This window comes from Cervus canadensis, chromosome 2 (assembly GCF_019320065.1).
Source record: "Cervus canadensis isolate Bull #8, Minnesota chromosome 2, ASM1932006v1, whole genome shotgun sequence".
Taxonomy (NCBI): domain Eukaryota; kingdom Metazoa; phylum Chordata; class Mammalia; order Artiodactyla; family Cervidae; genus Cervus; species Cervus canadensis.
Window position 1 is genome coordinate 48,391,060 of NC_057387.1, and position 12,311 is coordinate 48,403,370.

At 39.9% G+C, this 12,311-nt stretch overlaps 1 protein-coding gene and 1 pseudogene across 8 annotated transcripts in view; one reads left to right on the top strand and one right to left on the bottom strand.

Moving 5' to 3' along the window:
- EVI5 (ecotropic viral integration site 5) overlaps positions 1–12,311 on the top strand; it is a 227,002-nt gene that overhangs the window by 5,811 nt on the left and 208,880 nt on the right. The window lies entirely within an intron of this gene.
- On the bottom strand, positions 418–4,629 carry LOC122437358 (annotated as a pseudogene).

Sequence of the window (12,311 nt, forward strand, 5' to 3'; positions counted from 1 at the left end):
GTCTCCTCCCTGTGGGGTTATAGCTTTTAAAGTCTCTTTAGTGTTATCTACATAGAATGGTAGGAGGGAGAGCATCTAAATACTGGATCAAACTGTCATTTGTCTAGAAATCCCTAAATTCATTTGAGAAGTATCCTTTGTCCCAGAGTCTTATAGTCTCAGGATTGGAAGTGATTTTAAAGATAAGACAGCTTAGTGAGCTATTTGATACTTTCTGTAGTGGGGAACTCACTTAGAAGAGAAGAAGGACTGGAGAAATGGAGTGGGCTGTGGATCTCTGTACTGGGTCTGTAAATCCATATGTGCATTAAACATTTAATAGTGAATGAACAAATAATAGATCTTGCATATTTGTAACATATAAAAGTTATTAAAAAGTCATGGTGGTTTTGTTATTTTAATCAATAATTCTTAAATCTAGCTATGGTCATGGTGGGTAATACTTAGAATTTTTTGTTTTTTGCTTTTGACTGAGTTCTCTGAATATTTATCACAGCAGGTCACAGCAGTAGCAGGGGTGAGGGAGAGACAGGAGACTCCTTTACCCTTTAGGTAGGTCTTGGAGGTCTGCCAGCCTATGGGGGGTTTCCTTCAGGCCTGCCTTCTGCCAGATGTGCCTCGGGTCTCTCTTGAACTTGTCTGCTTCACTTCCAGGCTGATTTTCCACCGCAGGAATCAGGTCCTCTTGACCAACTTACAGTGCTTGAGATGATGCTGGCAGATCTTGAGCACATCTTTGCAGTGCATCTCAGACCTCCTTACCCCCTCCTGCCCAACCCCTTCCCCAACCTGGCTGGGTGGACACTCAGAGTTGGGGTGAGACACAGTCCCTGAGGCCCCCGCATCCAGTCTGGGCAGGAGGTAGCAAACGGTCAGCCAGTTCTCCAGGGGCTGATGCATATCTTCCTGGGGACCAGCATCTCCTCGAACTCCAGGTGAACCTGCCGGCCAGGAAGGGAGGCAACCCCATGTGGGCCTGTTGGTTGCATGCTGTAGTGAGGCTGGCAGTCTTGCCTGCCCAGCACCCCTGAGACAGGCCAGGGCCCACTGCAGCCTGCCCTGGGGTACACCCCTGAGCAGCTGGGAGTCAGGTGCCCCAGAACATGGTCTGTGTGTGGCGGCAGCCTCAGGTGCTCAGCAGAGCCTTCCTAAGCCTCAGCTTCACCCTGAGGCACCCACAGTGCGCTGCAGGTGGTGTGGGTGCCTTGGCTGTTGCTGGAACCCACAGGCTGTGGCCTCACGCTGACCCTCCCCAGATGTGGCCAGGAGACTAACCATTCCACCACCCAGAATTTTTTGTTTGGAAACACAGGATTCTGTACCAGAAAAAATTGACAATTTGCTAAAGTTGTTGAAATCTTGATAGTTAACTTAAACTGGTAAATTAGAGCTACCCATTAAAACCTCTCTGTTACTCCTTTAATAACTTTGTTATGCTTTGCACTCTTTTTTTCTTTAAAACTCTAAGTAGGTTTCCAAATGCTTTTTGAAATAAAAGTTTTTATCACAGAGTTCATGATATGAAAATATTATTCCCAGTATAACTTGATTTCTGTTAGGCTAAATTTATAAAACTTTATTTATTTACCTTTCAGTTGTTTCCATGTTTCTGGGTTTCAGTGTCTTTTGTTGTTGTTGTTGCTCTTGTCCATTCGCTCAGTTGTATCTGACTCTTTGCAACCCCATGGACTGTAGCACACCAGACTTCCCTGTCCTTCACTATCTCCTGGAGTTTGCTCAGACTCATATCCATTGAGTCCATGATGACATCCAACCAATCTCACCCTCTGTCGCCCCCTTCTCCTCCTGCCCTCACTCTTTCTCAGCATCAAGGTCTTTTCCAATGAATCAGCTGTTATCTTCAGGTGGCCAGAGTATTGGAGCTTCAGCATTAGTCCTTCCAGTGAATTTCCAGGGTTGATTTCCTTTAGGATTGACTGGTTTGAGCTCTTTGCTGTCCGAGGGACTCTCAAGTGTCTGTCTCTAGAGTACTGTCTCTGTGCTTCATGAGAGGGTTCCCTGCCTGTGCTTTTGTAGTTGATTAAGTGGCCAAAGACAATGTGTCTTTAGTGCTTGTTTATTGTATTTTGTACTAATCCAACCCTCATAGTTGTACTTTGAAAAATGTTCCCTAAAGCTGGTTAAACTGGCTATTAATCTGGATCTTCATTGTAGGTTTTGCTATGCAATGTCTTACGAATTTATGATTAGGGCTCTATCTTTAAGGAACTGCTGGCTCCTGTGTTCTTGAAAGGAACCTTGATAGAGATAGGAACAGAATGGTTTTCTTATGGATCATTGCCCTTTTTGTTTTTCACAAGAAAGTGTTAAGCACTGATAGGGAAGTGACCATGGGCATTTTGTCTTACCTTTGAGTTGGTGCTCAAATAATTAGTTGCTGTATTCAGCTTGGTACAGATCTTTTGCCGTGTTAAAAATGAATCTAGGGACTTCCCTGGTGGTCTAGTGGTTAAGAATCCATCTTCCAGTGCAGGAGGCATGGATTTTATGCCTGGTTGGGGAACTAAGATCCCACAGGCCACGGGGCAACTAAGCCTAGGCACCGCTTTTACTGACCCCGAGTATCACAAGTAGAGAGCCTTTGTGCTGCAACGAAAGACCCGATGTAGCCAAAAATAAATAAATATTTTTAAAAAGGAATGGAGCATTCTCATAAATTATGCTAGTAAGTTTGTTAGAACAGTGTTAACAGATATTCGATAAAACTTTCACTTTAATGAACAATTGTGTAATGTGATATTTGAATGAAATACATGAGAGAAAGAAAAATTTAATATATTCAGGTATACTAGAAATCATGATAGTTTAGAAGACTGAGCCAGAATTTGATGGTGAGAAGACAGAAGTAAATTGAGAATGAATCCTAGCTCATGAAAAGTATAGCCTTTAAATATTTAATTGAAGTGCATGTAAGAGAGCAGCACAATGCTAAAGACTCAACTGGGCTGCCTTTTTGAAAATGTGGAGAAGCTTCTTTGCCACTGCCAGATGAACAAGGTTATAAATGTTGTCAAGCATGGTATATTTACATTTAACACACAAGATCAGAAAAATGAGTCAGCAGATGATCTAAAAATTTAATGGAGTTGTAAACATTGTCAGTAAGTCATTAAGAATCAGCAAAGATAACATATATATATAGCATCCCGAATGTGTCAAGTATAAGGATGGGTGCTGGGGTAATTGTGATCAATTCTACATAGACAGAATCTTTGCTTTCACAGAATTTATAAACCAGAGGAACACACAGTGGCTACAGTCTCGTTTCTTTACTCTTTTTGTGTTTGGCCACAGTGCTCAGCTTGTGGGATCTTAGTTCCCCACCCAGTGATCGAACCTGGGCATATGGCACTGAGAGTGCCAAGTCCTAACCCCTGGACCGCCAGGTAATTTCTGGTGTAGTCTTGTTTCTGAGTGAGGTGATAAATAAAGAAGGGGGGTAATTTAGTGATTGGTTTGTTTTAAGTCTTGAGGCTTTTTAAAAAATGGAGTGTAATTGATTTTCAGTGCTGTGTTTCAGGTGTTCAGCAAAGTGATTCAGTTATACATGTATCCTTTTTCAGATTCTTTTTCTTTATAGGTTATTATAAGATATTAAATATAGGCCTCTATGCTATGCAGTAGGTCTTTATTGCTTATATAGTAGTATGTATCTGTTAATCCCAATCTCCTATTTATCCCTCCTTTCCCCCACCTTTTTGCTTTGGTAACCATAAATTTGTTTTCTATGTCTGTGAGTCTATTTCTGTTTTTTAAATAAGATCATTTGTATCTTTTTTTTTGATTCCACATATAAGTTATATCATGTGATATTTGTTTTTCTCTGTCTGATTTACTTCACTTGGTATGATAATCTCCGTAGGTCTATCTGTATTGCTGCAAATGGCATTATTTTATTCTTTTTTTATGTGGCTGAATAATATTACAGTGTGCATGTATATACACATCTTTATCCATTCATTTTTTGATGGACATTTAGGTTGTTTCCATGTCTTGGTTATTTTCAATAGCGCTGCTCTAAATATTGGAGTGCATGTATCTTTTCAAATTAGAATTTTTGTCTTGTCTGAATATATGCTCAGGAGTGGGATTGCTGGATCAGATGGTAACTCTACTTTAGTTTTTTTAAGGAACATCCATACTGTTTCCATAGTGGCTGCACCAATTTACATTCCCACCAGCAGTACAGGAGGGTTCTCTTTTTTCCACACCCTCTCCAGTATTTGTTATTTGTAGACTTTGGTGATGGCCATTCTTCCAGATGTGGCTATTCTGACAGCTGTGACGCTTTTGTATGGAAAAATGCTGAGTTGAGTAAAAGTTTTAAATCTTAACATGTGCTTTAGAAATTTTTGAGGTGAAATTTATGTGTCGTGAAATGCTCAGAACTTAACTGTGGAAGCTGGATGAGTTTTTTTAAATTGGTGTGTGATTGTCTCACAGTGTCGTGTTTCTGCTGTCCAGCAGTGTGAATCAGGTGTAAGTACACATATATCCCTCCCTCTTGGGCCCTCCTGCCATCTCAGCCTCCTACGTCATCACGGACTGTGGAGCTGAGCTCCCGGTGTTACATGCAGCAGCTTCACACTGGTTGTCTGTTTTATACATGGTGGTGTGTATATGTCAGTGTCCCTCTCTCAATTTGTCTTACTTACTCTCTCCTTCCCCTGCTGTGTCCACAAGTCCATTCTCTACGTGTGCGTCTCTGTTCTTGCCTTGCTGTAGATAGGTTTATCAGTATCATTTTTTCTAGTGAATGAGTTTCAATAAATATGTACTCTTGTGTGACTCTGCCTTCCCAATAATCCCACGTAGTTCCTTTAATCAGTTCTTGTTCTGATAGCTTTTACGACCAGTTTAGTTTTTCTAGGTCTTGAACTTCTAATAGAAAAGTAGAATAAGTGTGTATTCTTTTCAGGCTGGCTTCTTTAGTTCAACGTAATATCTTTGAAATTCATCCATTGTTGCTCTTATTAGTAGTTCTCCCCCCCCCCCCCCATTGTTCATTGGGGTATATCTGCTGTCTTCCTTTTTTTAAAAAATTTATTTTTTTAAATTGAAGGATAGTTGCTTCAATAGTTCTTTATAATTGATGTGTAGTAAAACATTATACGGGCTTCCCTGGTAGCTCTGCTGGTAAAGAATCCGCCTGAAATGCAGGAGACCCCAGTTCAGTTTCTGGGTCAGGAAGATCCCCTGGAGGAGGGCATGGCATTCCACTCCAGTATTCTTGCTAGGAGAATCCCAATGGACAGAGGTTGGGACAGAACTTGGTGGGCTACAGTCAGTGGGGTCGCAAAGAGTCAGACACGACTGAGCGACTAAGGACAGCACAGCACAATACCTTATATATCACATTTTGTTTATTCATTCTCCCTTTAGGCTATTATGAATATAACTGTTATGAACACATAACTGCTAGTCTTCTTATAGACATGCATTTTCATTTCTCTTGTATAAATAACTAATGGTGGACTTACTGGCTCATAGGGCAGCTGTATGTTTAACTTTAGAAGACATTGCCGAACGATTTTCCCAAGGGAATAGATCATTTTACATTGCAACCAGCAGCCTATGAAAGATCTACTTGAGTGACACATCAGAACTGAGTTTCAGAAAGCCTTTTCTGGCACAGTGGAGTATGAGACTTGAGGTAGGGAGCATGCACAGTGAAGCGACACGGCTGGAAATTTGTGTATTCCTGTTCTAAGGAATTGATAGGGCGGGAGAGAATCTTACGGACTCTAGAGCCTATGGTGTGTGGGGTGAACATAAAGCAGGGGTCAGGTGATCCCCACGTATCTGCCAACGTGTTAGTCGTTCAGTGGTGTCCGACCCTTTGGGACCCCATGGACTGTAGCCCGCCAGGCTCCTCTGTGCATGAAATTCTCCAGATAAGAATACTGGAGTGGGTAGCCATTCTCTTTTCTAGGGGATCTTCCCAACCCAGGTCTCCTGCATTGCAGGCAGATTCTTTACCATTTAAGCCACCAGGGAAGCGTGTATCTGCCATAGGCTGTTGGATATTGGTGCACCAGTCATTAATAAAATGGAGGAGTACATTTTAGAGGGAAGAGGGAGAAATCTGTTTGTAAGTAGTAATTGGGGTAAAAGGAAGTCGATGAGATAGTTGTGTATAGAGAGGAGAAAGCCCAGGATGGAATTGGAATTTTGGGGACCACTGACATGTAAGAAAGAAGCTGATGAAGAGAAGTCTGGAAAGGAGCAGGAGGAATTCAGTAACCACTACAGAAGGGACACGGGAAGTGAATTTAACAAACTGGAAAAAAAAAAACAAAAAACTGGAAGAGTTGAACTTTGAAGAAGGAGGGAGAGGCTTGAATGTTGTTAATGTGAGTAAAAAGTAATAATAGCCTTTTTGGAGATTAACTTAAAAATTCCTTAAAACTTAAAATATAATGTTTTTTGACCAAATAGTTGCACTTTATGGAATAACTTCTAGAGAAACAGACAAATATGTGAAGATGTGTTTAGAGATATTCTAAACCTCTACTGCTAAGTTACTTCAGTCGTGTCCGACTCTCTGCAACCCCATGGATGGAAGCCCACCAGGCTCCCCCATCCCTGGGATTCTCCAGGCAAGAACACTGGAGTGGGTTGCCATTTCCTTCTCCAATGCATGAAAGTGAAAAGTGAAAGGGAAGTCACTCAGTCGTGTCCGACTCTTAGCGACCCCATGGACTGCAGCCTACCAGGCTCCGCTGTCCGTGGGATTTTCCAGGCAAGAGTACTGGAGTAGGGTGCCGTTGCCTTCTCCTCTAAACCTCTAGGCACCTGGTAAAGTATATAGTAATGAAAAACTGAAAACAACCCAAGAATCCATTAATAAAGGATTGGCTAAATAAAATATGGTATATTCATATGATAAAATGCTATGCAGCTGATGGAATATGTTATACACACATACCATATTCCATCAGCTACATAGCATTTTATAGTATATGTACACATACACACACACGGTATTAGTTTTCTATTGCTGCTGAAACAAATTAGTACCAACTTGGTGGCTTAAAACAGAAATGTACAGTTATGGAGGCCAGAAGTCTCAAATGTGTTACTGGGCTAAAGTCAAGGTATTGACTGCTGGTTCCTGGGGTAGAATCCATTTCCTTGCCTTCTCCAACTGTTAGAGTTGCATTCTTTGTATTCCTTGCATTGCATTCCTTGACTTCTTCCTGCATCTTCAGTCAGCTGCATTGCATCTTCAGGTGGGCCCAACTCTGACAATTCAGGATAATCTCTTCATCACAAAACCTTTCCCTTAATTACCTCTGCAATTTAAGATAACATGCCCAGGTTTTATGATGAGCTCTTTTGTTCTTGTTTAGTTGCTAAATTGTGCCTTGACACTTTTGCAACCCCGTGAACTGTAGCTTGCCAGGCTCCTCGGTCCATGAAATTTTCCAGGCAAGAATACTAGAGTGGGTTGACATTTCCTTTTTCAGGGGATCTTCCTGACTTAGGGATTGAACCTGCATCTCTTGCACTGGCAGGTGAATTCTTTACCACTGAGCCTCCAGGCAAGAATACTGGAGTGGGTTGCCATGCCCTTCTGCTGGGGATCTTCCTGACTAAGGGATCGAATCCAGATCTCCTGTATTGCAGGTGGATTCTTTACCATCTGAGCCACCAGGGAAACCCTGAGTTCTTTAGGAGGCCATTAATTATGCTGTCACATAATACTAACACAGAAAATCAGGCACATTATATAAAAATTCTCAAAAATATATAGTATGATTTTTTTTTTTTTTTTGACTGGGCTGAGCAGCATATGGGATCTTAGTTCCCAGACCAGGGATTGAACCCATGCTCCCTACAGTAACAGTTTGGAGTCTTAACCACTGGTCCACCAGGAAAGTCCTCAGGTATGAACTAATTTTTGTTAACTTGATACACATACCCATATAGTAGCATATGTATAGCAATCTTAATGAATATATACTGTACTGTTAACAGTGACTTTTTGAGAGTGGGATTTCAGAGTATTCAAACTTTTCCATTTTTTTCTATGATAATTTCAATTCTTAATGAACATGTATTTACTGATCAGAAAAATAAAAAACAAAAGGAAAGTATTGTGTGGGTCATATGTTACAGAGAGGTCTGCAAGTAAGATGAATATTGTAGATCATGTACTGAATTTAGCACAAAGAGGCTGTTGGTGAGTGACTTTAATCAGTGTGGTTTTAGTAAAATGGTATGGTGGAAACCACACTGCAGTGAAAAAGTGGGAGATGAGGTAGGGAAGAATGAAAGTTAAACATGTGTCCAGTTGCTTAGCTGTGGGGAGGTATTTCAGGGACAGGGGTATTTCAGTTCAGTTTAGTTCAGTGGCTCAGTCATGTCCGACTCTTTGCGACCACATGAACTGCAGCATGCCAGGCCTCCCTGTCCACCAACTCCCGGAGTCCACCCAAGCCCATGTCCATTGAGTTGGTGATGCCATCCAACCGTCTCATCCTCTGTCGTCCCCATCTCCTCCTGCCCTCAATCGTTCCCAGCATCAGGGTCTTTTCCAGTGAGTCAGCTCTTCGCGTGAGGTGGCCAAAGTATTGGAGTTTCAGCTTCAACATCAGTCCTTCCAATGAACACTCAGGACTGATATCCTTTAGGATGGACTGGTTGGATCTCCTTGCAGTCCAAGGAACTCTCAAGAGTCTACTCCAACACCACAGTTCAAAAGCATCAATTTTTCTGTGCTCAGCTTTCTTCACAGTCCAACTCTCACATCCATACATGGCCACTGGAAAAATCATAGCCTTGACTTGACTAGATGGACCTTTGTTGGCAAAGTAATGTCTCTGCTTATTTAATATGCTGTCTATAGAGGGGTGTAAGATCCAGTGAGAGTTCTCAATATGGCAGAGCAGCCTGTGTAAAAGTTGAGAGCAGAAACTGGGAAGAAGAGACAGACTGCCTCTTGAGTTCCAGGACAGAGAACAGGAGGCCTGTCTTCTGACTTTAGATAGAAACCCTACTTACTGGTGGCTTGTGAGACTAGAGAGGTATGGATATGGGTAGTAGTTAAGTTTATAACATTTTTGTTTTCTTTAACATTATCAAATTAAAAAAAAAAATCTCTTGTAGTCCTAAATGTTCCTCTGGCATTTTGTTAAAATCTACAGTTATTGTGTACCTGGGTTAATTTACTCAAGAGTACTCGCTAATGTACTCTTACTTTGTTGGTTTGTCCCAGAACTTCTGATTGTTTCTGTAGCCTCATAGTATATATGAGGTTCAGGGAATGAGACCTTAGTTTTCTAGGGCAGTGTTTTGGGGATTCCCCCTACTCCCTCACCCCTTATTATTGAAACTAATCATACATAAAAATCTGCTCCTATGAGTTGATCAGTTTTCTTTTGGCTCTACAATGTCTGAACAGAAAGGCATTGGAGATACCATTCACTCCAACCTTTTTTTTTTTTTAAAGTTCTGACAAGGAAATAACGTTTAAAAACACTTTAACTTGTGAAGGCCCTGTGGTTTTTGGTTGCTTGCATGCGCAGAAGGCCCTATGCACTTTGTCAATAGAATGTGGTGCTTTTACCTTGCTGAAATGCTGAGGACCTTTCAAAAAATCATTTCATTGGTCCTATATTTCTGACAGGATTTCTTGAGTTTTCATGTATTCTTCTATCCAATTTCAATTAACATACATTTTCCACTTCTTATTTTAATCAGTTTTTTAAAACCAGTATCAATGTAATTAAATTAATTTAAATGTCAATTTAAAATAGCTTTTAGGCCTTGCCATGATCTGTGCATTATTTGCCTGTTTTGGAGAATTATGTTAAAGACTCTTATTAACATTTTAGGATTTTTCAAAACAGTGGCAATTCATTTTTATTTCACCCTTGGTATGGAGTGATAGTGCTTAACATGCTTACCCCAACCCCACACACTTCTTGATATACTGTGTACATTAAATAAAAGATTCATGTAAGATGTGATATATTTTAAGAGGTGCTTGTTCTGAATTTGTGCTTTTTTTGTGCTGGACTGAGGCATAAGAAAACAAGTATTTTAGCACTGTTGCTGCTGCCAAGAAAAAATTGTTTGTGTGGATATGCTTTTTTTTTTTTTTTTGGATATGCTTTTTTTAAAAACAATTTTGTGTTTGTAACAATGGAACGTTGAGGTTGGGGACAGGCTTATTAGCTCTTTACTCATGAACTTGAACATCTTGGTTATAGAAATTTTAGGTTCAGCTCACAATGGCCAAATTTTAGTTACCTAGTATTCTTATCAGTGTATTTTACATAGCATTCTCTTCCAGTTTTAATGCAAAAGTATTGATGGAGACATTATATCAGTAGTTTGGTAATACAGTAAAATATTTCACATAATAGCAATTGCCTTTTCTTTGTAGGAAAGCAGCAGTAGTTTTTATTGAAGCAAGTAAAGTTCTGTTTCGGGAAGAATTTCATTATGATATGAATTGATGGCCAGAGAGGAACAAAGTGGCATAATGTAGAGAGTGTGTGTGAGTCGCTCAGTCATGTCTGACTCTTTGCAACTCCATGGTCTGTCCATGGAATTCTCCAGGCAAGAATATTGGAGTGGTTTGCCATTCCCTTCTCTAGGGCCGCTTCCCAACCCAGGGATTGAACCTGGGTCTTCTGCATTGCAGGCAGATTATTTACCATCTGAGTAGAAAGAGCAAGCATTTTACTTTGTCATTTTCCTTCTCCTTTTAACCTCTCTGGGTCTGTTTCTTTATCAGAAGAATGTGTTTTCATATTATCATGCAGTGTAGTTCATGAGGAATGGAAATACTAAATGTAAAGTATCTGGAACAGTGCTTGGCCTGTGTTTTGTGCTCAGTATAAATAGCCGTTATGATTTTGTGATTATCAGTTTCTTAAAGGAAGTTTAAGAGAATGCAGAAAGCATGAATGGAATTGACTGTAAAATATAAGGAAGACCCTTCTGATAGCAGGATTGGTTTGAGTTTTGTGTTCAGTTTTCAATTACCAGAATGTCTCAAGTGGATTGCCAGAACTACCTGTGAGATAGTTTTCTTCTGTCAGTCTGAGGAATTATGCTGTGTACCTTATGAAGTTGTTTGATGCATTGTATATATTTAAAAATACTGATTATCTTATTCTTTGGATGGTTTGGCCTGTAACAGGCAAGATTCTAGGTTTATATACTTTTAAAAATAGATTGTGTCTGCTGAAGTGTATAGCATTAAATAAGTCATTTTTAAGCATGAACAAAATTTTATTCCAATCCATAGCTCATGGTAATTTTTGTTTTATGATCAAGGTGATTTAAAAGGTCACTATTTTTTCTTTAAAAACCTAGCAATGACTATCCTGAATGTATGAAAACTCTTTTGATACTAGGTAGTAGGTGAACTGTCCAGTGAAAAGATTTCATTAAATTTTTGAATAAAATTGAACTTGAATAGCTCTTAGGTTTCAAAGACTTAAACAAATGCTAATTCCTTAAGATAACTAGGTGCTATATCGAGTACAGTTTTGTATGTTTAAAACATTTAAAATGCTAAAACTTAGGACCTTATTCACATGTAATGCTTTAATTAGATAGTCTCTAAATATCAGCAGTACTCAGGTGTTTTGAATGGTTGGAAAAGTGTGTGAACTTTGTATGTAGTTTAAGGTATTTCTGAGCTGTGGCAGTCCATAGAGATAAAGGCATTTGGTTAGCTAGAGAACAGTGCGTGTAGTTCTGTAAAGCTGAGTATAGACACAGATTTGCAGTTATTAAACCACAAGCTTATACTTTTGGAGCATCCAACAAAACTGACATTTTCTGTTTTAGAAGATTTTTTTTTTTCCCATTTATTAGTTGGAGGCTAATTACTTTACAATATTGTAGTGGTTTTTGTCATACATTGACATGAATCAGCCATGGATTTACATGTATTCCCCATCCCGATCCCCCCTCCCACCTCCCTCTCCACCCGATTCCTCTGGGTCTTCCCAGTGCACCAGGCCCGAGCACTTGTCTCATGCATCCAGCCTGGGCTGGTGATCTGTTTTACCCTAGATAATATACATGTTTCGATAATATACATGTTTCAAAACATCCCACCCTCGCCTTCTCCCATAGAGTCCAAAATTCTGTTCTGTTTAGAAGATTTTTAGAAAACTTATTATGTATAAACAAGTTAGATTCGTTGCAGTTGAATGTTTGTGTTATCCTTGGTAGATTTTCTTTTCTCTCTCTCACAGGCATGTAATTGTGATGTGGTTGCTGATGCTTGCTTTTCCCTGTTCATTTTCTTTTCTTTCTTTCCT